We start from the raw sequence: 10,045 nt of genomic DNA, 5'->3' as shown, positions 1-10,045 counted from the left end.
AATTCCTTAATAGTGACAGTCAAGTGAAAATGATTGCTTCTTCATAAAAATGGCTGATAAACAGCCCCCGACTAGCTAACACCACTAATGCTATTGTAGCAGGGGCAATGTGATTCCCTGAATTTCCCCTCTCACGGTGATTTTTTTTTCTCAAGGATTGTTACATATTGTATCTTTTTCCTGACAGTGGGTGTGGTTTTCCCACGCCGGCACCTTAAATGACAAGGTTACCCTTACTCTGCCTCTTTTGCGACTTATCAGAGGCAGAGGTACGTGTGTCATTGTGCTGTTTTGTTGTTTTAATAAATCAACCATTAAATTGTTGTATATTGTCATGGGGAAATTTTCAGCAGTGAATGTCAGGATGTTGTGCGTAATATGCGCGAGTTTTAGAGTTTTCAGCTGCATATTGAGTTTGCCATGCTGCAGCTAGCTAGCGCAGCTGCAGGTATCAGGGATATTACTATACAGTTCCGTTGCATAGCCTACTAGTGGATGCGACTGTGGATGCTAGTATTTTAAAGTGTGGTTGCCTGTGTGTTGGCAGGAGTGTGACGCGCCTGGCTCGCTCCGTGCCTGATTTTGTTTTCTTCCCTGTGTTTTGTCAGGTATGCCATGCTTTGTGTTTTCCCTATATTCTGTTTATTTTGTGTAAATTGTTTGCACTCGTTTTGTGCTCTTTTGCGACTTATCAGAGGCAGAGGAGTGTGACGCGCCTGGCTCGCTCCGTGCCTGATTTTGTTTTCTTCCCTGTGTTTTGTCAGAAATAAAATTCTTAAAATCAGGTCCTTTGTGGCGTCCCTGTTCCACACACAACACAACGCGGAGTGCCACGGAGAGGGGAGACAATCCACGTTACATTGGTGCCGTTTGACCCGTCGTTTGTTCAGCTGAAGCCGAACGCTGGGGTTGCTGCTGCTGCTTGGATGGGACGTTCCACCGGACCTGTTGCTGACTGCTGCTGTGCTGTTGTCGTCATCGGAGCCTTTCGTCTGCACGAACTGTCTTCCTGTGCACGTATCTTTTGCAGAGACACTGATGTTGCATATATAGTTTTCCAAGTGTGCATCTGTTGAAGGTGATACGAAAGAGCACTGTATATGTGTGTATAGCTTATGATTTTTATTTCCTTTCTTTCTATTTTTTTCTTTCTTTTTCCTCTCAAGTTTTGAATGGTTAGATTACCATGGATGTTGGCGGTGGTAGTCGAGGGCGCTCTAGTTTTGGGAGGGGCCATCTGACATTTACCTTGGATAGCTCTAGTCTGGCTGGTGCAAGGGGGTGGACAGTGGGTACTCTAGTGTTGGGAGGGGGAGGGGCCTTCTCACATGTAGTACTCCGGGTGGCCCTAGATTTGTGCCAGTTACACCCATGCATCAGAATGTCCCGCCATTCAATTTCACAGAGTCTGACACTCCAGTAAAACTGAGTAGTGAACAAGTGAGGGAGATCAGTGCCAATATTAGTCAGTCTGTCACTGCCAGTCTGTTGAGTAATGTTCAGTCAGGTTCTCCTACGCCGCTCGCTGCAGACCATTCCTTGTTGGGTGGTACTCTTATTGATGCTTCAAAGTTGAATCTCGTCCTAAAGTCTGAGAGGAAGGAGCCACCGTTCTTTAGAGGCGATAGCACTGATAAGTACTCTCTGTGTGAGTGGGAGGGATTAATGAGGGTGTATCTGAGTAAGAGTAGCTGCACTGGGAAGGAACTTGTGGATGAGCTCCTGAGCAGACTGTTGGGCCGTGCCAGGGATGTAACTCGGATTTGGCTCCGTAGTAATGTCCAAGTGTCGACCTCTGGTGATGTGGATGCTGTCTTTTGCATCCTCAGACAGCATTTTGACAGTGTTGTGCATTCTGGCATGCCTCTTGCGGATTTTTACGCAACCACACCTCATACCAATGAGCAACCGCTTGATTACTGGATTAGGTTGAATAAAGCGGCAGAAGTGGCGGAACAGGCCCTTGGAAGTGTAGCTAAGTCAGTGTGGCTGCAGACTGTAGAAGTTGCTGCCATGTTTATTAGGCATTGTCCTGATCGTGATCTTTCTTTGGTGTTTCTAAGCAAGCCTCAGAGTGAGTGGACGTCCTGTGAAGTTCAGGCTCGTCTGGATGAGTATTTACGAAACCGCAAGGGTCAGAGGGGTCATGTGTCGCAGCACACTGTTGCTGCTGTCACGCCTGTAAACGAGGCTGTGAGTGGCAATGTGTCGTCTGGTGAGTCTTCAGTGGGGGTGGGCGTGCCAGATAGTGCAACTACAGAGGGCGTCACTCTAGACAAGTTACTGGGCGTGCTAGAGAAGGCATTAGCATGCAACGTCCAGGCTGCTCAGCAGGGCCACCCTAAACAGGTGGGGAGACGCTCTTTCAAATGTGACGTGTGTGAGAGTGTTGACCACTCTACCCAGTCTCACTGTAGGATGCATAGGTTGTGCTTTTTGTGTTTCAGTCCTGGGCACACACGCTCACAGTGTCAGAGTAGGACTCAGGATGCTGGGCGTGCTGTTGGCTCTGCTGCTGGGGGGGCGGCGCAGAGGCCGTGGCCAGCACAGGGAAACTAGAAAGCCTCCATTCGGAGGAGGGCAGTGGCAGGCATCTGAGTTTACCCTCCAATTTAAATGATGATATTGAGTCTGTCTATTCGTATTTGTGTGAGACTTTGCCGAAATCAAGTAAAATAGTCATGCAAAACACCATGAGAGCTGCGCAGAGTGACAGTCTGTTTTACACGTCTGTGTTAGTACAGGGCAAGGTTGAATTGAAGGGGATGTTGGATACTGGGTCAATGGCGACCACGCTTAGTGCAGACGCTGTACCGCGTCTGAGGGAAGCAAGTGTGTTGTCAGGTGAGTCTCCAGCCCCTGTTGATATTGTCCTGGTTGGCTGTGGGGGTAAGCAGACTAGTCCTCTGGGTGTATGTGTTTTGACAGTTGAAATGTATGGATTCTGTTTTGAGGTCCCGGTGTTAATTGTTGAGGGACAGGTGGATCCATTGATTATCGGCACAAACGTTTTGAAGCCTTTGATTAGGCAGTTTAAGTCCAGTGATGCTTTCTGGCGGGTTGTGTGCCAGCCTGATGTTGCAGGCCAGGATGATAACAGTCAATTTTTACGTCTGCTATCCAGTCTGGAGAGATGGAGAGGGGGGTCCGTCCCAGATAAAGTGGGCACACTGAGGCTGAGGAGTGCAGTCACGCTACAGCCCATGACTGAGCACCTGGTGTGGGGTAGGTTACCGCCTAAGACACGCATCTCTGTCGGCAGCACGGTTGTTGTGGAGCCCAGCACTTCGCGCTGCATTAATAGACAGATGCTGGTAGGGCGTGTTGTCTCTCCCATGTGGGGAGACGGGTGGCTTCCAGTCAAGGTTTTTAACCCTACATCGGCTGCAGTAACTTTGCGCCGAAATGCGAAGGTAGCTGACGTATATCCATGCGTCGCTTTGGAGGATTTTGATCAGGATTTTATTTCACAGCATGTGGCTAAGGTGAGTTCAGGCAGTTCTCATGGCAGCTTATCTGTCCAGGGTGATTCAGGCGGCGGTGCAGGTAATGGTGACTGTTCGCTGCAGAGTCTGGGGCTGAGTGCTATAACGATTGATGGTTGTCAGGTCTCTTCTTATTGGAAGGATAAGTTGGTTGATCTAATAAAAGAGTATGAGTCTGTCTTTTCTCGCCATCACCTTGACTGTGGTGAGGCGCGGGGGTTTTGCCACAGGATTAGGTTGACGGATGATCGTCCCTTCAGATTGCCATATCGCAGGTTGTCACCAGCCCACTACCAAAAGTTGAAAGAGACTTTGGATGAGATGGAGGAGAAGGAAATCATTAGGAAGTCTAGTAGTGAGTACGCTTCTCCATTGGTGCTGGTGTGGAAGAAAAATGGTGACTTGCGTATATGCACTGACTTTAGGTGGCTTAACGCGCGCACTGTGAAAGATGCCCACCCGCTCCCCCACCAGGCTGATGTCCTCGCAGCTTTAGGTGGTAATGTATTTTTCTCCATCATGGACCTCACGTCGGGCTATTACAATGTGCTATTGCATGAGGATGATAGGAAGTATACAGCCTTCTCATCGCCATTAGGGTTGCATGAGTACAACCGGCTACCTCAGGGGCTGTGTAATTCACCAGCCACTTTCATGAGGATGATGCTCTCTGTCTTTGGTGATCAGAATTTCTTAAGCCTGTTGTGCTATTTGGACGACGTCCTAGTGTTTGGCAGGTCAGAAGAAGAGAGTTTGCAGCGCTTGCGCATGGTGTTTGAGCGGCTCAAAGAGCACAACTTAAAGTTGTCGCCAGCGAAGTGCAATTTTCTTAGAAGGTCTGTGAAATTTCTGGGGCATATCATTTCTCAGGATGGCGTTGCTAGTGATCCGGACAAGGTTGAGGCTATTGTGAATGTTTCACAGTCAGATTTAATGGAGGCTGATGGGGTCACACCATCTGCGTGTAAGATCCGCTCCTTCTTAGGCATGGTCGTTTACTACCAACACTTCATTGAGAACTGTTCTGTGATTGCGAGGCCACTTTTTGCGCTTACAGGTGGGTCTAAGCGACCGCACAGAGGTAAAGGTGCAAGTAGGCCTGTGCACAGGAGGAAGCTCTGCCCTCAGGACTGGTCCCCTGAGTGTGCAGAGGCTTTTCGGAATCTTAAGTCTGCACTGGTGAGTAGTGTGCCGTTAGCACATCCAGATTTCTCAAAGCCTTTTCTGTTGTCGGTGGATGCTTCCACTAGTGGTCTTGGGGCTGTTCTGTCACAGTTACAGCCTGGTGAGGACAAAGCCCGGCCTATTGCTTTTGCAAGCAAGTCGTTGAATCATGCCCAGTCTAAATATCCTGCTCATCGGCTTGAGTTTTTCGATATGAAGTGGGCTATTTGTGATAAGTTTAGTCACTGGTTGCGGGGTCACAGGTTCACAGTGTGGACCGATAACAACCCACTTAAGTATGTTTTGACGAAGCCAAAACTGGATGCTTGTGAGCAACGCTGGGTGGCTAGGCTGGCGGCGTTTGATTTTGATATTTTGTATATTCCAGGCCCTAAGAATGTGGTTGCAGATGCGCTGAGCAGGGAGCCGTTTGTAGGACACAGAGTCATGCATCGCCTGACCAGATCCGCCTATGTTGACTTGCTTAAAGAGGCTGAGAACTTGCAGGTGGATTCAGTTCAGGACATGTTTCGCCTATCCTCCGAGCTTGCTGAAATGAGAGAGCAGAGAGCTGCTTCCGTGACTGATGGTGTGTGTGTTGGGGCCACATATGCTGTTCAGGGCGAGACTTCTGTGACTGAAGGTGTGTGTGTTGGGGCCACACATGTCCCCGGAACCTCCTTATCTGACAATGTGTGTGTTGGGCCCACGCATGTTGGTCAGGGTGAGACTTCCGCGTCTGTTGGCACGTGTGTTGGGGCCACACGTGCCACTCAGGAAATTGCGGGGGGCAGGGTCTCACGTGACGAGGTCTCTGCGGTTTTGCAGTCGTCTCGTAACTGGGAGGATGGTGCTAAGCTTAGGGCTATCTCTCATGCTCAGGAGTTGAGGACCATGTCCATGGCTGGTCAGGATACTTTGCCTGTTTTTAGTCATGAAGAACTGTATGACAAACAGTGTCAGGATCCTACCATTAGCAGGGTCAGGTTCTTTGTTGATAGGGGGCGACGCCCGTCCAGGTGTGAGCGGGTGCATGAGTCCCGGGAGACGCTAAGGACTTTGAGACAGTGGGGTAAACTCACAACACGGTTAGGTGTGCTTTACAAAGTGTCGAAGAACCCTGTGTCTAAAAAGAATGCCTTCCAGTTTGTGGTGCCTGAGGCACTGAGGGCCACTGTTCTAAAAGGAGTGCATGACGACGCAGGTCACCAGGGCCAGCAGCGTACTCTGTGGCTGGCTAGACAGAGGTTTTATTGGGACACGCTTGAAAAAGATGTCAGGGATTATGTGCACAGGTGCATGAGGTGTGTAGTTAGCAAGGCTCCAGAACCTGAGGCTAGGCTCCTCTCGTTTCCATTGCTACCTCTGCTCCACTGGAATTGGTCTGCATTGACTTTTGGTCTGCAGAAGATTCTAATAACAAGTCTGTTGACGTTTTGGTGGTTACTGACCATTTTACCAAGCTGGCTTGTGCATATCCTTGTCCCAATCAGTCTGCTAAGGTGGTTGCTCAGGTCCTTTGGAACAAATTTTTCTGTGTGTATGGGTTTCCAGCTTGTATTCATTCAGATCAGGGGGCTAATTTTGAGAGTGCTTTGATTGCAGAGATGCTTTTGTTAGCTGGGGTGGAAAAATCGCACACCACTCCGTATCACCCAATGGGGAATGGTCAAGCAGAGAGAATGAACCGCACACTAGGAAACATGATTAGGGCCCTTCCACCCAGGTCAAAGGTCAAGTGGCCTCAAATGCTTAACAGTCTTACCTTTGCATACAACTGTACTGTGCATGAGACCACAGGTTTTCCCCCTTTCTTTTTAATGTATGGCCGCACTCCCAGGTTGCCCGTGGACTTGATGTTTCAGAGTGTTCTGCTGGATGGGGATACAGTAGACATGGACACTTATGTTGAGTCTCTGGGGAGGGATTTGAGGGAGGCCATGGCTTTAGCTCAGTCTAATGCTGAGAAGCAGCAGTGCAGGCAAGCAGAGCTTTATAATAGGAAAGCAAGGGGTCAACCTGTTAGTGTTGGTGACAGAGTCCTGCTCGCTAATAAGGGGGAACGAGGGAAAAAGAAGCTGGCAGATAAGTGGGATGGCACACTGTACACTGTAGTTTCCAAGAACAAGGACACGCACACATACCAAATCAGGAGTTCATCTGGGGGTGTGAAGACAGTGCACAGGAACCTCATCATGCCAGTTAACTTTCTACCACTTCCTGAGACAGATGAGGGGGACGAGCATGTGTCATTTTCTGGGGGCAGCATGAGTGTTGCGGGTAGCTTGCAGTCCAGTGTGGACATTGACACAGATGACAGGACTGTGAGGTGGGTTGCCAGTCTTACTGGTGGCTCGGGCACAAGTAGCTGTGATACGGACGATCTTGGGCCAGCGGCTGTTGACAGAGGGGATGTTATGGTTCCAGACTCGATGGGAGTGGGAATAGGAAATACCTCAGTGTCCTCAGTATGTGATAGTCCTGTATGTGCTGCCTCTGATACGGGTGCTACTGAAGCTCTGTCAACTGACCTCCTGCCGTCTGTTAACTCCCCTACATACACGGATGTCCCCACTACATGTGTGTCACCAGGCCGGACAGGGGTTCGCACCAGACGGGGTAGATTGATTAAGCCAGTGAACCGGCTCATACAGACCATGTCTGCTCAGTGGGTTGGGAGTCTTTTTAGAGGAACTCATTAGAGAATGCTCACTTTCTCTTTATGGTTGTCACATGGGTATTGTGATAAGTTTCCTTTCATTTTTTTTTTCTTTCTTGAGTCTCTCCTCTCCATTCTGTATCTCTCTTTGTGAGAGAGTGGTATTGCCATCTACTGTCTATCACGTTAGACTGTTACTGTATGATGGAGTGTATCCCCAGTTTGTAAGGTGTATATGGCACCTTCACTGTGATTGGTGTGGGACTAGTTAACCCCTCTAGCTGGCTCCTCACCTCTCTAGTCCTACGTGGGACAGCGTTCTTGGCTGGTAGACTGTATGTCTTTGCTTTGGGGTACATCTATCTACATACTTAATGATTTTTTTTTTATTGATTTTGGTTTTGCTTTATGTCATGTGGAGTCTGTTGATGAAATTCAGTGAAGTCAGTGGGGGTGAGTGTAGCAGGGGCAATGTGATTCCCTGAATTTCCCCTCTCACGGTGATTTTTTTTTCTCAAGGATTGTTACATATTGTATCTTTTTCCTGACAGTGGGTGTGGTTTTCCCACGCTGGCACCTTAAATGACAAGGTTACCCTTACTCTGCCTCTTTTGCGACTTATCAGAGGCAGAGGTACGTGTGTCATTGTGCTGTTTTGTTGTTTTAATAAATCAACCATTAAATTGTTGTATATTGTCATGGGGAAATTTTCAGCAGTGAATGTCAGGATGTTGTGCGTAATATGCGCGAGTTTTAGAGTTTTCAGCTGCATATTGAGTTTGCCATGCTGCAGCTAGCTAGCGCAGCTGCAGGTATCAGGGATATTACTATACAGTTCCGTTGCATAGCCTACTAGTGGATGCGACTGTGGATGCTAGTATTTTAAAGTGTGGTTGCCTGTGTGTTGGCAGGAGTGTGACGCGCCTGGCTCGCTCCGTGCCTGATTTTGTTTTCTTCCCTGTGTTTTGTCAGGTATGCCATGCTTTGTGTTTTCCCTATATTCTGTTTATTTTGTGTAAATTGTTTGCACTCGTTTTGTGCTCTTTTGCGACTTATCAGAGGCAGAGGAGTGTGACGCGCCTGGCTCGCTCCGTGCCTGATTTTGTTTTCTTCCCTGTGTTTTGTCAGAAATAAAATTCTTAAAATCAGGTCCTTTGTGGCGTCCCTGTTCCACACACAACACAACGCGGAGTGCCACGGAGAGGGGAGACAATCCACGTTACACTATGACTGGGGGACTTGTGGTTTGTCTGTGGAAACAGGGAAAAAAATAGGGGAGGTACTGCAGTTGTCCGTTATGTACGATAGCAATCATTCAATTTCGTCACGAATAACCCAACCGATGACAGGTGCTCTTACGATTTTGAATTGAATTGAATTCATTTTGTGATTGCATTTTTTTTTTTTGGGGGTTTAAATAACTTTGTGCTACTGCTTTTTGTCTGCCTGTGTTGTAATACATTGCAAAGGGGTAGGAAAGGACAGTATTTTCATCATGTCTTTTCTACTATAAGACCCAACTTTTTAACATAGTCCCCTCCTTTCACAATGTACATGGTCCAGCATTTCACAAGCTTCTTTATAGCATTAACAGAACAGTAATCAGATGACAGACAAGTCACACATGCACTACTTCTTTAAGTCTTGGTCCAAGGTATTGACTGTCGTGCATATTAGTCCAGCTCTTACATTATGTTCTGTTTTTGCAGATGCACCTTTCCATTCTACCAATTGGTACTAAGCCAGCAGTAATAAGATGTACAACCTGCTGCAAACTATACCACTGTCTGCTCTGCCTCAACTTCAAGGCAACCAGCGGTTTGATAAGAGTGCAGCTTCATGTAGATAAACATATCAGAACTGCATTGTCTTTCAAAGTTATGGTAATGTTATAATCTTGTAGTTCATGGATTTACCATTCTTTCAATCATGGTCATGTCCTTTATTCATAACTGTTCCCCTTTTGTAGACAACGTCATTTGCAAGTGTACACTGGACTGCAGGACACAAGGCCATTTTCACTGCCCTTTTTGTGACAGAACCATTATCAGGAAGAATGACATGACAACACACCTGCTGGTGTGTAAAGAGTCATCCAAGCCCTCTCCACCACCCAGCAGACTGCCTGAGCCCTCTCCACCACCCGGCGGACTTGCTGAACCCTCTCCACCACTCGGCGGACTGGCTGAGCCCTCTTGTTGTAGAGGTGATTATAGGAGGTAATTGATTGTTCAGGTGGATATAGCCTTCGCCACGGGGTGTCGGTTAGAACACAATGAGGAGGCAGGATGACAGTCTTTTTTGTTTAATAAAGGAATTTGCATCTGACATGGGAGGAAATTAAAACAGCACAGTAACGCATGGGCACTCTTTCTGGTAGTGCCACAGGGAGATTGTAGAGTATTCTGTCTGCAAATGAAACAGTCAAGTGTAATATGGATTACTTCAAGAAACATGCTGCTTATTACAAGAAATATACTTTAAACATATTTATACATGGTTTCTAAAGTGGTGGTAGCGTTCCATTAACATGCACTACGTGGCTACCGATTACAATATAAACTATGTAACAGCAGCGCCACCGTTCAACTGCACATTTACTTAGAGAGGCGCTGAATCATACACAATAACAGCATGTAGCATACAACCGCGATTGCTACCAACTTAATATAATAGAGACGGTATTTAGCAAATTAACACAACGTTTGTGTACTAACATGCACGGCGGTAACGTAAA

General features: G+C 47.5%; 2 long non-coding RNA genes across 2 annotated transcripts; both read left to right on the top strand.

Moving 5' to 3' along the window:
* The first annotated feature begins 251 nt into the window (after positions 1 to 251).
* Positions 252 to 798, top strand: LOC118785332. The gene is made up of 3 exons (XR_005005282.1): positions 252 to 269; positions 548 to 608; positions 765 to 798. It is a non-coding gene; the product is annotated as an uncharacterized LOC118785332 (long non-coding RNA).
* A 7,051-nt stretch (positions 799 to 7,849) lies between these two features.
* Positions 7,850 to 8,470, top strand: LOC118785321. The gene is made up of 3 exons (XR_005005280.1): positions 7,850 to 7,941; positions 8,220 to 8,280; positions 8,437 to 8,470. It is a non-coding gene; the product is annotated as an uncharacterized LOC118785321 (long non-coding RNA).
* Positions 8,471 to 10,045: the final 1,575 nt, after the last annotated feature.

Source organism: Megalops cyprinoides, chromosome 11, assembly GCF_013368585.1.
Source record: "Megalops cyprinoides isolate fMegCyp1 chromosome 11, fMegCyp1.pri, whole genome shotgun sequence".
Classification (NCBI taxonomy): domain Eukaryota; kingdom Metazoa; phylum Chordata; class Actinopteri; order Elopiformes; family Megalopidae; genus Megalops; species Megalops cyprinoides.
The sequence above is the reverse complement of the archived record's forward strand: the minus strand, read 5'-3'. Positions and strand labels throughout refer to the sequence as shown.